This window comes from Staurois parvus, unplaced genomic scaffold (assembly GCF_062004578.1).
Source record: "Staurois parvus isolate SC_StPar_1 unplaced genomic scaffold, SC_StPar_1.0 ptg001325l, whole genome shotgun sequence".
In the NCBI taxonomy this organism is placed as follows: domain Eukaryota; kingdom Metazoa; phylum Chordata; class Amphibia; order Anura; family Ranidae; genus Staurois; species Staurois parvus.
In genome coordinates this window covers 338676-361472 of record NW_028319121.1, presented here as the reverse complement: position 1 = coordinate 361472, position 22797 = coordinate 338676, and the positions used below count along the sequence as shown (strand labels likewise).

Sequence of the window (22797 nt, the reverse complement as noted above, 5' to 3'; positions counted from 1 at the left end):
CACCATCACCAGCCTGAACTATTGATACAAGGCAGGATGGATCCATGCTATCATGTTGTTCACGCCAAATTCTGAGCCTACCATCTGAATGTTGCAGCTAAAATCGAGACTCATATCAGACCAGACAACTTTTTGTCAGTCTTCTATTGTCCAATTTTGGTGAGCCTGTGCGAATTGTAGCCTCCGTTTCCTGTTCTTAGCTGACAGGAGTGGTACCCGGTGTGGTCTTCTGCTGCTGTAGCCCATCTGCTTCAGGGTTTGACGTGCTGTGTGTTCAGAGAAGGTATTCTGCATACCTTGGTTGTAACAAGTGGTTGAGTTACTGTTGCCTTCCTATCAGCTCAAACCAGTCTGCCCCTTCTCCTCTGACTTCTGACATCAACAAGGCATTTTCCTCCACACAACTGCCGCTCACTGGATTTTTAAATTTTTTTTTTTTCGGACCATTCTCTATAAACTCTAGAGATGATTGTGCGTGAAAATCCCTGTAGATCAGCAGTTTTTTAAATACTCAGACCAGCACATCTGGCACCAACAACCATTCAAAATCACTTAAATCCTCTTTCTCCCCCATTCTGATGCTCGGTTTGAACTTCAGCAAGTCGTCTTCACCGCGTCTAGATGTCTAAATGCATTGAGTTGTTGCCATGTGATTGGCTAATTAGAAATTTGTGTTACCAAGCAATTGAACAAGTGTACCTAACAAAAAGTCCGGTGAGTATATATACTGTCATAGGAGTATCCTTTGAAAATCTTACAAGATATAGAGACTCCTGGGATGTCCACCATAGACTTAATGAGCCATCCTCTGGACTAGGAACCTTCTTAAACCATAGTTTTGTTTCTATTTTGCACACTGTTTATTGGCTAATAGATGAGAGTGCTGGCCACAAGATGTCATGATAATTATGTTTTTTTCCTTCGTTTTTTTTCTTTTGTTTTCCCTCTTTTTTTTATGATATTGTGGCATAACGGCCAAGAGTACATTTACCATAATGTGGTAATATCTATTATTATTATTATTATACTAACATATATACCAACAGTTTTAAGACATGCTGCATGTGGAAGTCTGTATTGTTTGTATGATATGATTTATTAAAGGCTGATTAAGAAGACAATCAGGGGCTATGCTTCTAGGGGATGGGGTGGTTCTCCAAGTGGAGGCCTACCCAACCTGTACTGTAGATGCACTTTATCCATTTCAATACCGGGCAATTTTCCCCCTTCCTGCCCAGGCCATTTTTCACGTTTCAAAGCTCTCACACTTTGAATGACAATTGCGCGGTCATACAACATTGTACCCAAACTAAAATTTTATCATTTTCTTCACACAACTAGAGCTTTCTTTTGGTGGTATTTAATCACTGCTGGGGTTTTTATTTTTTGCTAAATTAACAAAAAAATACCAAAAATTTTGAAAAAAAAAACACATTTTTCTTTGTTTCTGTTATAAAAGTTTACAAATAAATAATTGTTCTTCATAAATTTAGGCCGAGATGTATTCTGCTGCATGTCTTTGGTGACAACCCAAATTAGGATGTATTATTTAGTTTGTAGGAAAGTTATAGAGTTCACAAACTATGGTATAGATCTGAATATTGATCAATCCTGAAGTACTGACAGCCAATCTAATTTCTTGAGGTCCAAGAATGTCAGAATAGTACAGATATCCCCAAATGACCCCTTTTTGCAGAGTAGACAGTCTGACGTACTTCATAAGAGGAATGGCGAGTTTTTTGAAGTTGTATTTTTTTTGTCATAATTTTTCGGAAAATGAAAAAATTAAAAAAATTATTTTCACTATTTTTTTTTTTACATACTGTCACCAGTGCAGTACAGCGTTACCATATAACTGGCATGGCGATGAACAGGGACACTGACTGGTGACAGTATGAAAAAAATATATATATATATTTTTTTTTTATTATTATTTTTAATTTTTTATTACTTTTTTTTTTTTTTTAAGATTTTTTTTTCTTATTTTACTATGACCAACGTAGTACAATGTTACCATAGTAACATTGTACTACTTTGGGGAAGTGATCAGTATTTTTTTTTTTTTTTTTTTTTACACAATTTGCTTATAGCAAAGAATTACTTTGCTATAAGCAAGCATTTACCTGAATGACATCGATTCATTCAGGGGTTTTTTGTTTTTTTTTTGTGCTTAGCTGTGATTTGGTCACAGCTAATCACATGACATGTGCATGTGATTAGCTGTGACCATTCACAGCTAGACACTTGTATACAATGGATGGCATGAATGAAGCCATCCATTGTATACAACTGTCATGTGACCTGCTGTGATTGGTCACAGCAGGTCACATGATACCAGCAACGGGGGCCGGTACTCAGATCTGTCATCGGCCGTGTCCGAGGTACACGGCCGGTGACAGATTGCGCCGCTGCGCGGCTCTGCAACCGCGCGAACTGCGCATGTGCGGCAGCATGCCAAATGGCGTGCTCCCGGAAATCTAAAGCACTTTTGCAGCCGCCAAACGGCCATTGGCTGGGCAGCAAATGGTTAAGCTTTCACCCCTTCATGTCAAACAGTCACTAGAACCTTAATGTCCAGATCTAGTTTTGATGGGCTGTCACTCCAATAAAGGCATGTCTGCTCAAAAGAGAATTTAGAAAATGCAGCAGGTGTGCCCCAAGGGAAAGCGGTGGTGAACCAAGTGGGTGCCTCCCCAGCCTAGAATTGACCTTTAAGCCTTCACTCTTTCATGTCCAGCAGTCATTCAAACCCTCATGACCAAGTCAAATTTTGTAGAGATGGTAAGCCAATATAAGCCTGTCTAATAAAAATCAGTTTAAAAAATGCAGTGGGTGTGCTCCAGGGGAGGGGGTGCTGATCCAAGTGGGTTCATGCCCTACCTGGAATTGAGCTTTAATTAAGCCTTCACTCCTTCATGTCCTGTAGCTACTGGAACCAAATAAAATGTTGTAGGGACATTACTCCAACAAAGGCACATCTACCAATAATGAATTTAAAAACTGAAAACATGAATTTACTTAATAGCTATCATTTCTTTTTTTAGGAATTATGGAGGTTTTATATGCTGAATCGATTTAATAAAAAGTGTTTATTTTTTTATTATAAGGAGAAAAAAACATTTGAATGTATTTAATGGATAACATTTTTTTTAAATATCTTTAAAATGTTATCACTGAAATTGACCTTCTCCTTATGTGGATTAGGGGAACTCCAAATATGTGTAGGTTTCAAAACATTCGATATAGGTACAAGTTTTGGAAAGAAAAGTTTATATGTTCAAGTTTTAAAGGGTTAGACGAGTTCAATGGCTTTGAGTTGTTCAGGAATAAAAATCTCTTAACAGAATTGTCCGTCCAAGGTGTCTGTCAGTGTCTTACAAATACTACAGGAAAATGGCATAAAAGTGGGCATACTTCTCTCATATGTTAATGGGATGTCGTTATTTATCAATCCCAATGCCAATTAGAAAACCATCCCTTTTATTTATGGAGCTACCTCCTATGATTGTGGGAATATTCTACATGCCCACTTTACTTTCTGGATTAGTATCTGTTGTTTTCATTTTCCGATAACATACTTTGTTTTCTGTGGACCAGCAATGACAAGGCAATCAAAATCAACCCAAGAAAAGACTCCAGTGACAACAGCTGACAATGGAGCTTCTCTTTTTTTCCCCCAAACTTTCGTAAAAGATAAAAATAAATGAGATTTTTTTTAATTTCTAAGGTGTCTACTAAAGCTGCTATTACTAGATTGCTTTTGGGGATCAGGTCAGGACACTATCTGCTAGGAGTTTGCATGTTCTTCCTGTGCTTGTGCAGGTTTCCTCTGAGTACTCTGGTTTCCTCACATGTACTAAAGACGCACTGGTAGGTTAATTGGCTCCTGTCAAAAATTTGACCCAGTAGGATATTCTACTGAGCGTGCCCAAGATGGCTGCTTCACCATCTGCCCCCAACAGCATATGAAGTGCTTTGTGTCCCCGAGGGAAAATAATTATAGAAGTATAAACAAATAAATGAAATAAAAGAGACTTAGAATTGCTCCTTTTAGTGGTCATCTTTACCTTAGGGAATGGCATTGGCATTTTCTGCACTGAGCAGAACAGGTTGTAAGAAGCTGCATGATGATGTCATCCTTGGCATCACTTTATGTGTGCGTTTTCGTAGCTAATGCCAGCCAGCCAATCATCAGCTAGGCCCAGGAGCAGGCCAGTATAAAGGGAACCTGGGATGACTTCTTTAGCATAATTCTGTGCAAACTGACCAATTTTCCAGCTGCATGTGTCTACAGCAAACTTTATTAGGAAGTTAGAACCAGAAGAAGCCATTATGTTCCAAGTGCAGCTCTCATAGGGCAGGAAGAGAAAGGGAAAATGTGATATTTGCAAACTTGCTTGATTTGCTTAGATGTATTGAAAGAGCAAAGGTGTTTGCTTCAGTTATTCCTCCTAATACAATCTAGCGGCAGAGCCTTGCACGTGCCCAGATAGCAATCAGCCTATTTCAGTCACATTTGTTACATCTCATGTCACCACATATGCAGAGAGCCGCACAATGGCATATCCAGGCGGCTGGCACACAACCCAGCATCAGCTGCTCCCAAACACTTTTGTTTTCTACCTGTGAGGAAAGAAAAATGAACCTGAGATCCTTCATTAAGCGCGGCAATCTGGCCCGAGCTTTGAGAGCTGTGCCGTCTCTTGTACCTGTCACCTCGGCGACGCTGACACACTTTCACGCTCATCTTGATCGATCGTGCTACATCCTGCGTAGGTGTTCCGACACTTCCTCAGCTCTGGGTCCTGGTGATGTTCTGCCAGACAAAGCCAAGACTGGCTTAGCCCTCCTGTTCTATCGGGTAATCGCAGCCCTAAGGGCCTCATTTGAATGTTCGCTCTCTCAAGTCATTAAGTGACTCAATCTCACATCCATTTTTTTTTTTCTTTTTTTGCCATTGTGTTGATGCATATCGAGAGCAGACACCCTGCAACCAAAACTTGTTCCCTGAAACTAATGAGCGGTAACTGTTAATTAGGGGGGGGAAAAACCAATGGCCTATTGAAGGCCATGCAAGATAGACAAACATTATCTGTTGGGTTCAGTCTTCTTCACAAGGAGCCCCCCGGGCGTTGAAACGTCTGATAAAAGTTCGTGGGCATCTGCCAAGATTTGGTGTTAAGAAAGGAACGGCTACCGCCCCATTAAAAATATGACTTCATTTTCAGATTGCGCCAGCTGCGAGAGGTGGCTGTTGGGAAGGGTAAGGATTAGAGTTCGCCTTTTCTACAGCTTGGGGTTAAGAGTGACTTCTGTTTTGCTGAAAAAAAAAAATAATAATTTGGGCTTTGAAAACTTTAGTTCCATGTATAAAAGTTTCTGAAAGAAATATTGTTCTTTTGCCAGCAGATTCTTCTTTTCCTGTTAAGCTAGAACAATAGGGATTAGGTGATTGTCTGCTAATTCTCTTCTTCAGAGAATTTAGGTAAAAAACATTTTTCTGCTTGAAGGTTTCTTTTGAGACAGGCCACAGAATGTACAGATTTGAGAATGGCAAAATATATGGTATTTGCAGAATTTTACTGGCCAGTCCTAAATTTAACACTGGATGGATCACATTAGAAAGATTCCATTGTCACTTTGTATACTTTTCCTTAAACTGTGTCTTGGGCTGAGGCTCTTACTAAGGAGTACCTAGGTGTTTCCAAGCTGGATGAAGGACTGATTACTCTATGCCTGCCTCAAAGCTTCTTCTTAGTTGAACTTGCGTTTACCCATGTCATAGACTTTGGCTTTTACTGGGAAGTTCCTAGGCGTTTCTAAGAACTGATTATTTTGTCATTGCTTCAGAGCTTCTCAGCTGGGCTTGTCTTTACCTTTATTATTTGGACTGAGGCTATTACTGAGGACCTCCTAGTAGTTTATGAACTGGCTCTAACATTTGATTACTCTGTATCTGACCCAGAGCTTCCTCTGAGATGGACCTGCCCATACCTTACCTGTGTCATAGATTGTGACATTTACTGTGGAGTCCCTAGGTGTTTCCAAACCAAATTCAGGATTTGCTTACTTTGTGTCTGTCCCAGAACTTACTCTTAGTTGGACTTGTCTTTACCTTTACTCACGTCATAGATGGAGATGGTGTTTCTAGGTGTTTCCAGACTAAATCTATTAGGTTCCTCTGTGTTTGCCTTTTCTCTTGGACTTGCCTCTACCTTACCCATGTCATAGATGGAGACTTTTACTGGGAAGTTCTTAGGCGTTTCTAAGAACTGATTATTTTGTCATTGCCTCAGAGCTTCTCAGCTGGGCTTGTCTTTACCTTTATTATTTGGACTGAGGCTATTACTGAGGACCTCCTAGTAGTTTATGAACTGGCTCTAACATTTGATTACTCTGTATCTGACCCAGAGCTTCCTCTGAGATGGACCTGCCCATACCTTACCTGTGTCATAGATTGCGACATTTACTGTGGAGTCCCTAGGTGTTTCCAAACCAAATTCAGGATTTGCTTACTTTGTGTCTGTCCCAGAACTTTCTCTTAGTTGGACTTGCCTTTACCTTTACTCACGTCATAGATGGAGATGGTGTTTCTATGTGTTTCCAGACTAAATCTATTAGGTTACTCTGTGTTTGCCTTTTCTCTTGGACTTGCCTCTACCTTACCCATGTCATAGATGGAGACTTACTGGGGAGTTCCTAGGTGTTTCTGAAGCAGATCCAACAATTGATTACACTGTAGAGCTTCCTTGGACTTGGACTTGCCTTTACCAGTATCATACGCAAAGGTTCCTACTAAGGAGTTTCTAGGTTTTTATAAACATGATCTAATGCCTGACTACTCCGTGTCTGCCCCAGAGCTTCCTCTTAGATAGAATTGCCATTATCTTTACCTGTGACAAAGACTGAAGCTCTTGCTGGTGAGTTCTTATTTGTTTTTGAGCTGAATCCAATATTTGATTACTCCATGTCTGCCCGAGAGCTTCCGCTTAGATCTAATTACTTTTACCTGTGTCAAAGACTGAAGCTCTTACTGGGGAGCTCCTATTTGTTTTCTAGCTGAATCCAATATCTGATTCCTCTGTGTCTGCCCTAGAGTTTCTTCTTAGTTGGGCTTGTCTAAATCAGTCCCAAAGACTCTTAGGAAGCATCTTTGCACCAAGAAGCACCATTGCACCCAAGTCATCTGAGCTGACATCTCTGTTTGGTGCGGCATTAATTCTATATGTAGTTCCAAGACAATTTAATTTTTTACATTCTATTGTGGAGCATACCAAGCTCTGCAGAATGTTTTTTTATATTTTTATTTCAAGTTATTATATGCAACAAGGAAGATTGCACATCTGGAAAGGCTTCTGTAGTCCTCATGGCTATTTTGCAAAGACAAGATATGGAGAGTGTTTTTCCTTTAAAGTTGACCCATGAACAAAACAAAATACCCTGATCCTCTACCGACAGGAGCCACCTAAACACTTGGAGAAAATGCTGCCCTGGGATCCCATGATGGATGGTCACAAGTCTACATGGCTAACCTCTGCTGAAGAGGAGAAGCAGCTGGATATTTTTTGGGTTCTGTTACATTTAATTACTTTAAAGTATAGCTAAAAGTCTAAATATGTTTTGTTGACTAGGGCAAGGAATAGTTAAAACCTCTGTCAGTTGTGTATATATTCCTTCAGGGAGATTTTTTGTCAAGTCCTGTCCCAAGCAAACAGGAAGTGGCTGCTTCAGTTTTGATAAGTTCCCTTAGATGTAGCTGATAAATGTGCAGTTGAGTCAACTAGCACAGGAAGTTATTACTTAATAGTTTACTTTAAAAGTTCAACTAGTATTTAATACACTTATCCTCCTAGATTGTAAGCTCCAAAGAGCAGGGCCCTCAATCCCCTCATGTTTTGCATTGTATTGGTATTGTTCTGTCACATGTTCTGTCCCCCTTTGTAATGTACAGCGCTGAGCGAACTATTGGCGCTTTATAAATACTGTATAATAATAATAATATAATAATAATCACACAGATATAACAAAATGCCTTCAGTGGTCTATGTAACGTATATGTATAGCCAAAACCTTCTTTGTTGTTTTGGATTCAGTAGGTAATGGGTAAAACCCTTGCTGGTTTATTTTTGCTGTCGGTGTACATTTGGGGAAATTTCCCTTCATTTCCGGTTCCAAAGACACAACAGGAAGTTAGAAGAAATTTCCCAAAGTGAGGGGAATCCCTCTCTTAGAGAGTGTCCCCATTTGCAGATTTCTCCTCACTTCTAATTCTGGGGGCAGCTCTAAATTTTTGGTTTTCCCCTGACTTTCTTTCTCTGCGACAGTGGCCAGCAGGACAAGGAAACTGGTAAATATTCCTAATGGGAACACAAACTGCAATAAAAACTGGAAAGAGGATCTAACAGTTCCTTACTCTAGCCACAAAAAAAATGTTTTGCCTAGAGATACACTATAAGAAACCAAAAATGACCAAATTGGAAAAGGTTACTCCTAGGACGCACACACAATTTAAGCAAGTGAAATAGGCAGCAAAAGAAAGTATATTGTTCTTACATAGAACAACTTTAATAACATCATTTTAAAAAATATTCTAAGTATAAAGTGTGACCTATTTCAAATATTTTTGAGTATGAAAAAAAAATTAGGTTTAGAAATGTAATGTGTAAATTACAACCTGAAACCGATTGTAAAGACATCACCATTTACATTAAACAAAATCATAAAAAATGAATTTCAAGTGCAAGTCCTTGTGTAAAATAAACAACTGACTGAAAATGAAATTTGCATCTGTTCCTTTTTTAATGCACAGAGCTGTGTAATATGGTTGGATAATATTGATAATAAAAAATTATGCAGCGGGTAAAATAAGTATTGAACACGTCACAATTTTTTTCACTAGATATATTTCTAAAGGTGCTATTGATATGAATTTTTTACCACATGTCAGTAACAACCCATTCAATCCGTGCATAAAAAGACACCAAAAGAAATAAGTTCAGAAATTAAGTAATGTGTAATAAAATGGAATGACACAGGGAATAAGTATTGAACACTTGAAGAAAGGGAGGTGTAATAAAGGTACGGAAAGTCAAGACACCAGCTGAAATCTATCAGTAATTGGAAAGCAAACCTGCCAAATTGCAAAATAATATCAGCATGTTCAGTCCCAACCCAAAAGTGTCTTACAAGAAACATCTCATGATGGGTAAAGGCAAAGAGCTCTCTCAAGACCTTCGCAACCCTATTGTTGAAAAACATACTGATGGCATTGGTTACAGAAGGATTTCTAAACTTCTGAATGTTCCAGTGAGCACTGTTGGGGCCAAAATCTAGAAGTGGAAAGAACATAATTTTACCATAAACCGGCCACAACCAGGTGCTGCTTGCAAGATTTTTTACAGGAGTGAAAATAATTATCAGAAGAGATGATCAAGAGCCAAGAACCACTTGTGGAGAGCATCAGAAAGAACTGGAATTAGCAGGTACAATTGTTTCAAAGAAAACAATAAGTAATGCACTCAACCGCCATGGCCTGTATGCACGCTCACCATGCATGACTCCATTGCTGAAGAAAACGCATGGTGAAACTCGTTTAAAGTTTGCTGCACAGCATTTAGACAAATGTGAAATACTTGGAGAATATCATCTGGTCAGATGAGACCAAAATTGAACTCTTTGGATGCCACAATACACACCGTGTTTGGAGGCCAAATGGCACTGTACACCACCCCAAAACACCATCCCAACATGACAATTCGAGGTGGGAACATCATGGTGTGGGGCTGTTTTTCAGCATATGGTACTGGCAAACTTCATATCGTCAAAGGAAGGATGAATAGAAAAATGTACCAAGACATTCTTGGTAAAAATCTGCTGCCATCTACCAGGATGAAGAAGATGAAACGAGGGTGGACATTTCAGCAAGACAATGATCCCAAACACAAAGCCAAGGAAACTCTCAATTGGTTTCTAAGGAAGAAAATAAAGCTTTTAGAATGGCCCAGCCAATCACCTGAATTGAATCCAATAGAAAATTTATGGAAAGAACTAAAGATCAGAGTTCATAAAAGAGGCCCACAGAACCTTCAAGATTTGAAGACTGTGTGGAAGAATGAGCCAAAATCACACCTGAGCAATGCGTGCCACTAGTTTCTCCATACAGGAGGCATCTTGCAGCTGTCATTACCAATAAAGGATTTTGTACGAAGTATTAAGTACATTTCAGTTAGCGTGTTCAATACTTTTTCCCTATGTCATTCCATTTTATTATACATAACATATTTTGAACGTATTTATTTTGGTTTCCTTGTTTGTATGGATTGCAAGGGTGACATGTTCAATACTTATTTTACCTGCTGTACATAAAATGGGAAAGCAGCCTTTCAAAAAGCAAAGCTTTCAATAGCAATTTTTGTCAAGAAGAAAAAAACATTGACCTAGAAATGTCCACCTTTGTAAGCAGGCATTGTGCAGGCTATGGTAAAATGGGGTGTTTCCACTTTTGGCACACTGCTTCTATGACATTTGGTCAGTAAGCTCTTGTTCACACTGACTGCAATTCCATGCATTTAGCTGCACAACATGGACTAGAGAAAACACTGGGGTGGATAGTCTGTGCACTTTGCAAATGCAATTGCTCCAGATCTTTGTAAATGAGATAAAGCTTCCCTTTACAAACAATACCCAATCACATGCAAGGAAAATAAGAAAACCGCAATTTTGGTTGCATGTGATTGGATGATGGAAGTCAGCAGAGCTCCCCCTCATTTACTAAGGCCTGGAGCAACTGCATTTGCAAAGTGCACAGCCTGCTTGCCTTTAGTAAATCAACCCAACTGTTTTCAGTAGGTGCTCTGCACAGTAATGTGTTGCATTGCAGTCTGTTGTGAAAACGTCCTGTATGTTGCATTTTGGCAACACAATGACTTGTATTCTTCTATTCACGGGAACTGAACCAAATTCCCCAAAGCAGCACTTATTATTTAGTCAGTGTGTTACATAGTTAGTCTGGCTGAAAAAGACTAAAGTCCATCCAGTTCAACCATTGAAAAAAAAAAAAAAGTTTCAGTCCTACACCCACAGTTGATCCAGAGGAAGGCAAATAAACCCAGCAAAGAATGATCCAATTTGCTCCTGCAGGGGAAATAAATTCCTTCCTGATCCCACCAGAGGCAATCGGATATTCCCTGGATCAACTTTACCTAAAAATGTTTGTATCCAGTTATATTCTGTGTATCTAATGTGTGACATATATTTCCAATGTGAACCCAGCCAGCTCATCTAGCAAAGGTGGTAACTGACCAAACAACTGATTCCTTTCCACTATACTGTTTTTCAGTACTGCAGAGTCTGTATTAGTCGGATAATATTCAAACTTATCACTATGCACTATGTTCCATATTTCCTATCAAAAATTCAGTCACTTGAGATGGACAACCTATTTTCTTGACATACTGTATATATTACATGGAATGGAGAATCATGGTCTTTTTTTTTTGTCATACCAAAAACATAAATTCCAGATCCTAAGTCTTCTGAAAATTTTGAGATGTAGACCCTTTTCCTCAGGTCATCTAAAGAGATTGATAAATGGCCATCCTTCCTCAACTCTTCTGCGTAGTGTAGGATGTAGACCTTGTTTCCCATCTCTTCTAGATAGTACAAGATTTTGTTTTTAAATTCTTGTGAAGATTATGTAATGTAGACCTTTTACTGATGTCTTTTTGACAACCTTGTTAGTTATATGTACTACTTGGAATTCATTGTAAACCTTCTTTCTAATTTCTTCTACATAGTATAAGATGTAGACTGCTTCTTATCTGTTCTCAATAGCATGATATATAGACCTTGTTCCCAGTCTCTTTTGTATATTATGGGATGCTGTTTTTGTTCTGTATTTATTCTGCTTGATAGTTATTGCAGAGCTTGTTTATCTCCTGGATATTATTAGATTTTGACCCTGTTCCTTGTCATTTTTGAATAGTATGAAATGTATATTTTGTTCTTCATCTCTTATGAATAGTATGAGAGGTAAACTTAGTTCTTTATCTCTTCTGAGTAGTATGAGATATAAGGCTTGTTTTTTATCTTCTCTGGATTGTATGGGATGTAAACCTTGGATGTCTCTTCTTCTGGAGAGCATGGGATGTTGACTTTGTGCTTCATCACTTCTGAATATTATTGGATCTAGACCAAGTTCCTCTTCTCTTCTGAATGGTATACAGTAAGATGTAGACTTTGTTCCTTATCTTTGGTATAGCATGAAATGTAGACCTTATATTTCCTCTAGATATTATGAGATGATGAACGTAGGATTGTATCTAAAGATAGAGACTCTTCTTCATCTCTACTGGGTCACATAAAGACCTCTTTCTTCTTCTCTGCAGCAGAAGTTTGAGACTCTTCATCAAGGTGCAAGATAGAGACCCATTGTTTGGCTCTTCTAGGTCATGTGGAGGGACCCTTTTTTTATTCTCATAACATGAGTTAAAGACCTTGTTCTTCACCAAGCTACAGAAGATAGAAAAATTAGTCATCTCTTCTGGATCTCATGGGATAGAGACCCTTTTCGTCAGCTTGGCAGGACCTCATGATAGAGACCCCTATCTCTGAGATAGATTCCTTGTTTCTATTTTGTCCTTAATGATATCAGATTGAAAATTTTTTAGCCATTTTTACTGTTGAGTATGTGATTAAAGACTTATTCCTTATTTTTTATGGATCACAGATGACATAAAAATATTCCTTAATGCTTCTGGATAATGTGATCGAGAACATGTTCTTAATTTCCTACAGATTCCATGTATCTTTTCATTGCTAGCCTTTGCCAACTCTGAACACCCACCAGGAGACAGTACTGATTTATCCTTCTGGTCCTCTTCAGCGTGGGTTGGCATGGGAGGGTGTTTTGAGTCAGCAAAAGACATGTGATGCCTTTAAAGATCAGCACTTTAGACTTTCATTTACAGGCGTACCATGCAAACAAAAAAGGCATTTACCAAGACGTTCTGTTGCATAGAGTGCATGAAGTCTCCAGACTTTTCCATTTAGGTCTTTCATTTTGTAGTACTCTAACCCACGTAATAGATTCATTGAGTTAAAAAGCCAAAGCTACAACCAGAAATGGATGCAATTTCAATTGTCCCCTCAAGAATGTGCAGTGTGGTACTCTGCTCATCAACATAAATTAATTTTGAATAGGTTGTCAGCACACCAAAAAAAGAATATGTTCCCTTGTGGTGTGCTGCAATGTACATTTGTTGGGTTGTTTGCAAGGTGTTTTGTGGTGCCATGAATGAAAATGAATGCCAATATATCTCCAATCATATAGCAGGGCCCACTGTTTCCTCTTGTACCAAATTGTATTGTAACTGTAATGTCTGCCTTCATTTTGAAATGCGCTGAGCAAACTGTTGGCGCTATATACAGTGAAGGAAATAAGTATTTGATCCCCTGCTGATTTTGAATGTTTGCCCACTCACAAAGAAATGATCAGTCTAAAAATTTAATGTTCGGTGTATTGTAACACAGAGACAGAATAGCAACAAAAAATTCAAAAGAAATGCATGTCTAACACATTATGCACTGATTTGCATGTTCATGAGGGAAATAAGGATTTGATCCCCTTCACAAAACATGACTTAGTACTTGGTGGCAAATCCCTTGTTGGCAATCACAGAGGTCAGACGTTTCCTGTAGTTGGCCACCAGGTTTGCACACATCTCAGGAGGGATTTTGGCCCACTGCTCTTGGCAGATCCTCTCCAAGTCTTTAAGGTTTAGTGGCTGATGTTTGGCAACTCGAACTTTCAGCTCCATCCACAGATTTTCAATCAAATTAAGGTCTGGAGACTGGCTAGGCTACTCCAGGACCTTAATGTGCTTCTTCTTGAGGCACTCCTTTGTTGCCTTGGCCATGTTTTTTGGGTCATTGTCATGCTGGAACACCCATCCACAACCCATTTTCAATGCCCTGGCTGAGGGAAGAAGGTTCTCACCCAAGATTTGATGGTACATTGCCCCGTCCATCGTCCCTTTGATGTGATGCAGTTGTCCTGTCCCCTTAGCAGAAAAACACCCCCAAAGCAGAATGTTTCCACCACCATGTTTGACAGTTGGGATGGTGTTCTTGGGGTCATAGGCAGCATTCCTTCTCCTCCAAACACGGCGAGTTGAGTTGATGTCAAAGAGCTCGATTTTGGTCTCATCTGACCACAACACTTTCAACCAGTCCTCCTCTGCATCATTCAGATGTTCAGTGGCAGACTTCAGACAGACCTGGACATGTGCTTTCTTGAGCAGAGGGACCTTGCGGGCACTGAAGGATTTCAATCCTTGTCGGCGTAGTGTGTTACCAATTGTTTTCTTGGTGACTGTGGTACCAGCTGCCTGGAGATCATTGACAAGATTTGAACCGAATGGACTTTTTCGGCCAGACTAACTATGTAACATAAGGGCAGACAGTACAATTACAATACAAATTAATACAGGAGGGTTCAGAGGGCCCCTGACCATTGGAGCTTACAATCTAAGACTACATTCGATGAATTGACAAAGTTTCTCGAAAGTACTTCATCAGTTTATTTTATTTTGGCATTCAATTTTGGAATGAATGGACTTGAACAAATAAAAACCACATTCACTGTTAGAGATATGTTCGTTCAAAGAAGATTTTCCATCCTGCTTTTTCTAATTCGCTCTGAAAACACATTTCAATTTATCCCCACAATCCCCAATGACTAGAAATTTCAATGAACATTCTTAAATTGGAAACCTTTTTACCAAAATTCTGCTGGTGTATGGCCAGCTGGAGTGGAGCAGTTAATCAGGATATTGCATGGGGTTTGGTGGTGCTTTGAAAAGGATTATTGTAGCTAAAAAAGGTTACGGTGGTCTGCCAGCTTTTATAATGCTTGCTGTTTGCAGTTCGATGAGTTCCCTGATCCACACGCTCAATGCGGAGTCCTCCCCTCTGGGCTATTGCATTCTGACAACAGAGAGACTTCCGCACTGTCACAATATATTGATCAGTGTTGCAGGCTATAGCCAACGGAGCTGATGGGATGGGGAAAATCTGACAGGGCAGTTGTACGGCAGTGGATTGGTAGATCTGCTTCTGTATAACCACAGTGCCCAAACTTGGATTGAAATTCCTCCGGTCCCTGGTGATCCGGTCAAATATTGACCTATGTGTGCCTGGCTTTAGTTTACCAAGGCCGTCAAAACCACCCTGACCAATTGAGGAGTGGACCTCCACTAGACCTCTGAAGGTATGCTGTGGTATCTGACACCAAGCCATCAGTAGCAGATTCTTTAACCCCTTGCCCTCCAGAGGATTCCCCCCCCCCCCCCCAATTCCCGACCAGGCCATTTTTTGCGTTACAGCGCTGCGTTACTTTAACTGACAATTGCGCAGTCGTGCAACGCTGCAATCAAATGAAATTTACTTCCTTTTTCCCCACAAATTGAGCTTTCGTTCGGTGAGATTTGATGGCCTGTGCGGTTTTTATTTTATTGCACTATAAAAAAAAAATGACTGACAATTTTGAGAAAAAAACAACATTTTTGACTTTTTGCTATTAAACATATGCAGCAAAAAAAAATAAAAAAATTAAAGTTAGTCATCAAGTTAAACCAAATTGTATTCTGCTCCATGTCTTTGCTAAAAAGAAAATCCCAATACGTGTAAATTAATTGGTTTACGTGAAAGTTATAGCGTCTACAAATGGAGGTATATATACAAAATGCGCTATACCGACAATTTTGAGAAAATAAACATTATTTTTGGCTTTTCGCTATTAAATATGTCCAGAAAAAAATGTAAAAAAATAAAATTTTATAAATTTAGGCCAAAATGTATTCTGCTCCGTGTCTTTGCTAAAATAAATCCCAATACGTGTAAATTAATTGTTTTACGTGAAAGTTATAGCGTCTACAAATGGCGGTATATATACTGGGATTTTTTTTTTTATTTTTACTAGTAATGGCGGCGATCAGCAACTTATAGCGGGACTGCGGCGGGCATTCTGACACTGGGGGGGGGGGGGGACTGACTTGGTGTCACTGACATCCCCAGTGACACCAATACAGTGGTCAGTGCTAATAAAAAGCACTGACACTGTACTAATGACCCCGGGCAGGAAGGGGTTAACATGTGGGGTGATCAAAGGGTTAACTGTGTGCTGTGTTCTGTTTTACACTGTGTGCTGTGTTTGTGCTTCACTGTAAGCACACTGCTTTGCATGGCTCTGCTATGCATAGCCATGCAAAGCAGTGTGCAGGAGCTGACAAGGGAGAGAACTGTTTTGTTTACAAACAGTCCTCCCCGTCGGAGATGCTCAGCAGTCACCAGGCGCCAGAGAGTAATCACCAGCCTGGACCCGGTGATTGACAGCAGCGGCCACAAATAGCAGCGTGGGTATGGCGTGATTTTGCGCACCCGTGCCACCCTGCTATAGGGCGGACGGGAAGCGCTTAAAGTGTGTCTAAAGGCAAAAGGTTTTTTTACCTTAATGCGTTCCAATAGCAGCTCCACATCCCCCCCCTCCCCCCTTAAACACCTGAGTCCAATATTGATTCAGTTCTGTGCCCATCTTTATTAGTGAACACACACAGCCCAGCTCAGGAGCACATCCGCATGAGGGCCCTCACAACAGCCGGCATGCTATGGGGGCCCTTCAACAAGAGAAGGAGTGGAGAGCACTGGCAGGGGGACCCCAGAAGAGGAGGTAATGGATCGCTCTGTGCAATACAATTGCACAGAGCAGGTAAGTATAAACCAGTTCCCTTTTTTTTTTCTTTTTTTTTCTTTTTTTTTATAGAAAACAATATTTGCAACCGTTTTAAAAGTCATGTAAATTGCAAGGTGGGGCCTTCATGGATCGGACTTGTTTTTCCAGCACATACCACAGATGCTCGATTGGATGAGGATCTGGAGACACACACGGACACTGCTGGCTTGCCTTCTCCCCATCCTGCATCCTGGTGCCATCATATGATTCATCAGACCAGGCCACCTTCTTCCATTGCTCCGTGGTCCAGTTCTGATGCTCATGTTCCCATTGTAGACACATTTGGCTGTGGACATGGGTCAGCATGGACACCCTGACCGGTCTGCGGCTACACAGCCCCATATACAACAAACTGCGATACCCATTTTTTCTGCTTTCAACACAACTTTAGGGACAACATGTTTACTTGCTGCCTAATATATACAACTGACTTTCAGATGCCATTGTAACAAGATATTTATTGTTATTCACTTTACCTGCCAGTGGTCATAAAGTTAAAGTGTTACTGAACCCCCAACAGTACAATCAGTCTGTAGATGCAGTAAAACATGCTTGTTATACTCACTGTGGAACCTAAGGGGTTAATCCTTTGCATTGTGTAAAAAAGATGTTTTATCCTGTCTTCTCTGATCCTCCACTTCTTCCACTGTCCCCAATCCATCTGCTGATAGAACAGAGCCTTGGGGCAAGCTGCACATGCTCAGTTTAGTGTGTATTGCTAGAGATTTTTTTTTTCTTTTCTTGGGAGAGTGCCTTTGATCAGCACAGGGCCAATCAGCACTGTCCAGACAGAGATCAGGTGCTATGCAGTCTTGTAGGACACTCAGGGGAGAATGAAAACTCCTCCTACAAGCTTTACCCAGTGCTCTGCTAGACACTGATAGAAGTCACAAGACTGCTATATACTGCTGATGAGAAAAGGTATTTAGCAGTTTATATTTACTAAAATAATTGCATTTCCATGTTCTATGTACTGTGGGAGACCAGATATAGTGAATGCAGGGTCCGGGAGACCAGATATAGTGAATGCAGGGTCCGGGGAGACCAGATATAGTGAATGCAGGGTCCGGGGAGACCAGATATAGTGAATGCAGGGTCCGGGGAGACCAGATATAGTGAATGCAGGGTCCGGGGAGACCAGATATAGTGAATGCAGGGTCCTTGAAGACCAGATATAGTGAATGCAGGGTCCTGGGAGACCAGATATAGTGAATGCAGGGTCCGGGGAGACCAGATATAGTGAATGCAGGGTCCGGGGAGACCAGATATAGTGAATGCAGGGTCCGGGGAGACGAGATATAGTGAATGCAGGGTCCGGGGAGACGAGATATAGTGAATGCAGGGTCTGGGGAGACCAGATATAGTGAATGCAGGGTCCGGGGAGACCAGATATAGTGAATGCAGGCTCCGGGGAGACCAGATATAGTGAATGCAGGATCCTTGAAGACCAGATATAGTGAATGCAGGGTCCGGGGAGACTAGATATAGTGAATGCAGGGTCTGGGGAGACTAGATATAGTGAATGCAGGGTCCGGGGAGACCAGATATAGTGAATGCAGGGTCCAGGGAGAGCGGATATAGTGAATGCAGGGTCCGGGGAGAGCGGATATAGTGAATGCAAGGTCAGAAGAGCCGGATCTAGTGAATGCAGGGTCCGGGGAGAGCAGATATGGTGAATGCAGGGTCCGGGGAGAGTGGATATAGTGAATGCGGAGTCAGAAGAGATTGGATATAGTGAATGCGGGGTCCTGGGAGACTAGATATAGGAATGCAGGGTCCGGGGAGACCAGATATAGTGAATGCAGGGTCTGGGGAGACCAGATATAGTGAATGCAGGGTCCGGGGAGACCGGATATAGTGAATGCAGAGTCCGGGGAGACCAGATATAGTGAATGCAGAGTCCGGGGAGACCGGATATAGTGAATGCAGAGTCCGGGGAGACCAGATATAGTGAATGCAGGGTCTGGGGAGACCGGATATAGTGAATGCAGGGTCTGGGGAGACCGGATATAGTGAATGCAGGGTCCTGGGAGACCAGATATAGTGAATGCAGGGTCTGGGGAGACCAGATATAGTGAATGCAGGGTCCTGGGAGACCAGATATAGTGAATGCAGGGTCCTGGGAGACCAGATATAGTGAATGCAGGGTCCTGGGAGACCAGATATAGTGAATGCAGGGTCCGGGGAGAGCGGATATAGTGAATGCAGGGTCCGGGGAGACCAGATATAGTGATTTCAGGGTCCGGGGAGACCAGATATAGTGAATGCAGGGTCCTGGGTTTTAGTGACACTTTATGGCTGATTGGTATAGATTCTCAGTAATTACATCATTTGTCATTACCTCTAATGGCAGTTCTCCTCATCCCTTCCATCTCAGCTGGAGTAACAAATCAGGCTGACAGGGAGAAGCTACGGAAATGTGAGCAGGCAAAGAACAGGATCAAGTCACATCAAAGTATCTTCACTTTCTACACTTCGTGGCTCACACAGTGACATATTACCCCAACAAGAGTGACAGTTTATGAATTCTAGATAATATAGACATCTACTTAGTGAATAGCTCCATCCAGCAAATTGTAGGTCACTTGTCTGTTGCATTCTTCATTTTGAATTACTGTATATAAAGCTCTGCATAATTTGTTTGTGCTAAATAAATACCTGTAGCAAATAAATAAATTGTACCCAAGAGCTGTATCGCAGTTCTCTTCACTCTGTTCCTCTCTATAGTGATTTCCCCGATTTTGGTCAGGGAGTGTGCACTGTGTGGCCTCATGCGTTCTGTCTCCTAAAACCATGTGCTATCCATGGACATTCCACATAACGGTCCCCTTGTAGGAGGAGCAAGAGCGTGGCTTGGGACGGGGAGCCTATCCCTTGGTGGGAGCGTGCATGTCAGGGTGGCTTCTGGGAGACATACGGAAAGGAAAGATCACCAAACTTCTGGTGAATTAATGGGCAGCACAGTGGCTAAAGGATTAGCACTTCTGCCTGACAGTACTAGGGTCGATGGTTTGAATCCCAACCACGGCACCACCTGCCTGGAGTTAGCATGTTCTCCCTGTGCCTGCGTTGTTTTCCTCCAGGTACTCCGGTTTGCTCCCACACTCCAAAGACATGCTGGTAGGTGAATTGGCTCCTGTCTAAATTGTCCCTAGTATGGATATGTATGAATGTGAGTTAGGGACCTTAGATTGTACACCCCTTGAGGGTTAGGGACTGATGTGACTGTACAATATATATATACAGTTGTGTTCAAAATAATAGCAGTCAGACATCACTAACCGGATCAATCACTGTTTTTGGTGGAACTGATATTTCTACATGGCAAATAATTTCCTAGCAGGTGTAGTAGAGTAATAGAAATCCAACAGACCCAACAGTCATGACATGCATGCTGCTGATTCTGTGTCATTGAATCACTCATTGAAAGGGGCATGTTCAAAATAATAGCAGTGTGGAGTTCTATTAGTGAGGTCATTCATTCTTTGAAAAACAGGTGGCAATTATTGCCCTTATTTAAGGAAGGAAGGCAGCAAATGTTGTACATGCTGGTTACAGTGCATTTCTCTCTGACATTCTGAGGAAAATGGGACGTTCCAGACATTGTTCAGAAGAACAGCGTACCTTGATTAAAAAAGTTGATTGGAGAGGGGAAAACATATAAAGAAGTGCAGAAAATGATCGGCTGCTCAGCTAAAATGATCGCAAATGCTTTAAAAAGGCAACCAAAACCTGAAAGACGTGGAAGAAAGTGAAAAACTACCATTGGAGTGGATAGAAGAATAGCCAAAATGGGGCGGACTCAGCCAACAATCAGCTCCAGGAAGATGAAAGAAGGTGTGACGTTCCCTGTGAGGACTGTTACAATTAGAAGACGCCTATGTGAAGCCAAGCTATCTGCAAGAAGTCCCCGCAAAGTCCCACTGTTGGAAAAAAGACGTGCTGAAGAGGTTACAATCTGCCAAAGAGCACATTGACTGGCCTAAAGAGAAATGGCGCAACATTTTGTGGACTGATGGAAGTAAGATTGTTCTTTTTGGGTCTAGTGGGCGGAGACAGTTTGTCAGACGACCCCCAAACACTGAATTCAAGCCACAGTACACTGTGAAGACAGTGAAGCATGGTGGTGCAAGCATCATGATATGGGGATGTTTCTCATACTACGGTGTTGGGCCTATTTATCGCATACCAGGGATCATGGATCAGTTTGAATACATCAGAATACTTGAAGAGGTCATGCTGCCTTATGCTGAAGAGGAAATGCCCTTGAAATGGGTGTTCCAACAAGACAACGACCCCAAGCACACCAGTAAACGTGCAACATCTTGGTTCCAGACCAACAAGATGGACGTTATGGAGTGGCCAGCCCAATCCCCAGATCTTAATCCAATAGAAAACTTGTGGGGTGACATCAAAAATGCCGTTTCTGAGGCAAAACCAAGAAATAGAGAAGAACTGTGGAATGTGGTCCAATCATCCTGGGCTGGAATACCTGATCACAGGGGCCAGAAGTTGGGTGACTCCATGCAACACAGATGTACAGCAGTTCTCAGAAACAGTGCGACTACAACCAAATATTCATGAAGTCATTCAAAGGAAAGCAAAATCTTCAAACATTTCTCAGTTTATATAGTGAATGTTTGAGATTGTAAAGAAGAATACAAACACTGCGATTTTTTTGAACCGTCTAATATTCACTTTTCTTCAATTTTTTTTAGAGGAACAACACAAATTTGATGTATTTTTCTTCATGTTTTGATTTGGAATAGAATGTGTCGTGTTCCCAATGCATTTGTGTGGATGGAAATAAAAGCTATTAGAAGGATTTTCAGCTTTATTCACTTTTTTTCAACACACTGCTATTATTTTGAACACAACTGTATGTAAAGCGCTGTGTAAATTGACGGCGCTATATACCTATAACAACATAAAATAAATTAATCTGGCCATACAGGCTTCATTTTTTTTTTCTTTTAGCCAGTGGACTAAATGGAAAAAACTGATCCTTTTCCCTCACCCACACATTCAAAGTGGATGGGGGGATCCTCCAGACTGCGATATTGTGGGGAGACTCCCGCTCTGTAAAGATACACAGATTATTGTTGCAGCCATTGACCACAGCTGCTGATCAAGTGACTTTTATCCAACTGAAGTCGATTGGCAGAAAACCAAATGCAACCATGGAACAAAATTTGACTGGTCCATGCTGAGCCAACCACATTTCGATCCATTACAAAAAATGTAAAGAAGAGGGCATTCTTGGTGTCAGTGGTAGGAATTATGTCCAATTTGGTAATGTCAGTGGAAGGAATAGTGCTCCAAGGGCTGGACAAAGGCAAGCAAAGGAGCGCATCCAGCCCCGCAGGCTGCAGTTTGGAGACCACTGCTCCAGAGGTTGCTGTTCCTTGAGCTGTGACTGATTGACTTCCCACTACATGGCCTACATACAGTTGCAAGAAAAAGTATGTGAACCCCTTGGGATTACGTGGAGTAATTTGTAGACAGTCTGTCTTACCGTGGACACATGAACATCAAGGCTTTTGGAGATACTTTTGTAACCCTTTCCAGCTTCATGCAAGTCAACAATTCTTGATCGTAGGTCTTCTGAGAGCCCTTTTCTGTGAGGCATGGTTCACATCAGACAGTGCTTCTTGAAACCAGTAAACCCAAAACAGGTGTGTGTTTTTTAAGGGCAGGACAGCTGTCAGCAACACATCCAATATCATCACACTGATTGGAGTCAAGGTTGGCTCACTCCTGGCTCCAATTAGCTCTGGGAGAAGTCATTAAGCTAGGGCCTCACATACTTTTTCCTCCCTGCACTGTGAATGTTTACATGTTATGTGCAGTTAAACCTTGGCAACATCTAATGTTTGTGTAGTATTATGTTCAGCAGACTGTGTTCTTCTATTGTTGTGACTTAGATGACGTTCAGAGCACATTTTATCCCCAATTCATGCAAAACTCCACATAATCCCAAGGGGTTCACATACTTTTTCTTGCAACTG

At 41.1% G+C, this 22797-nt stretch overlaps 1 protein-coding gene across 1 annotated transcript in view; it reads left to right on the top strand.

Annotated features, from left to right (window-relative positions):
* SFXN5 (sideroflexin 5) overlaps positions 1 to 22797 on the top strand; it is a 444072-nt gene that overhangs the window by 322430 nt on the left and 98845 nt on the right. The gene's annotated exons all lie outside the window — the stretch shown is intronic.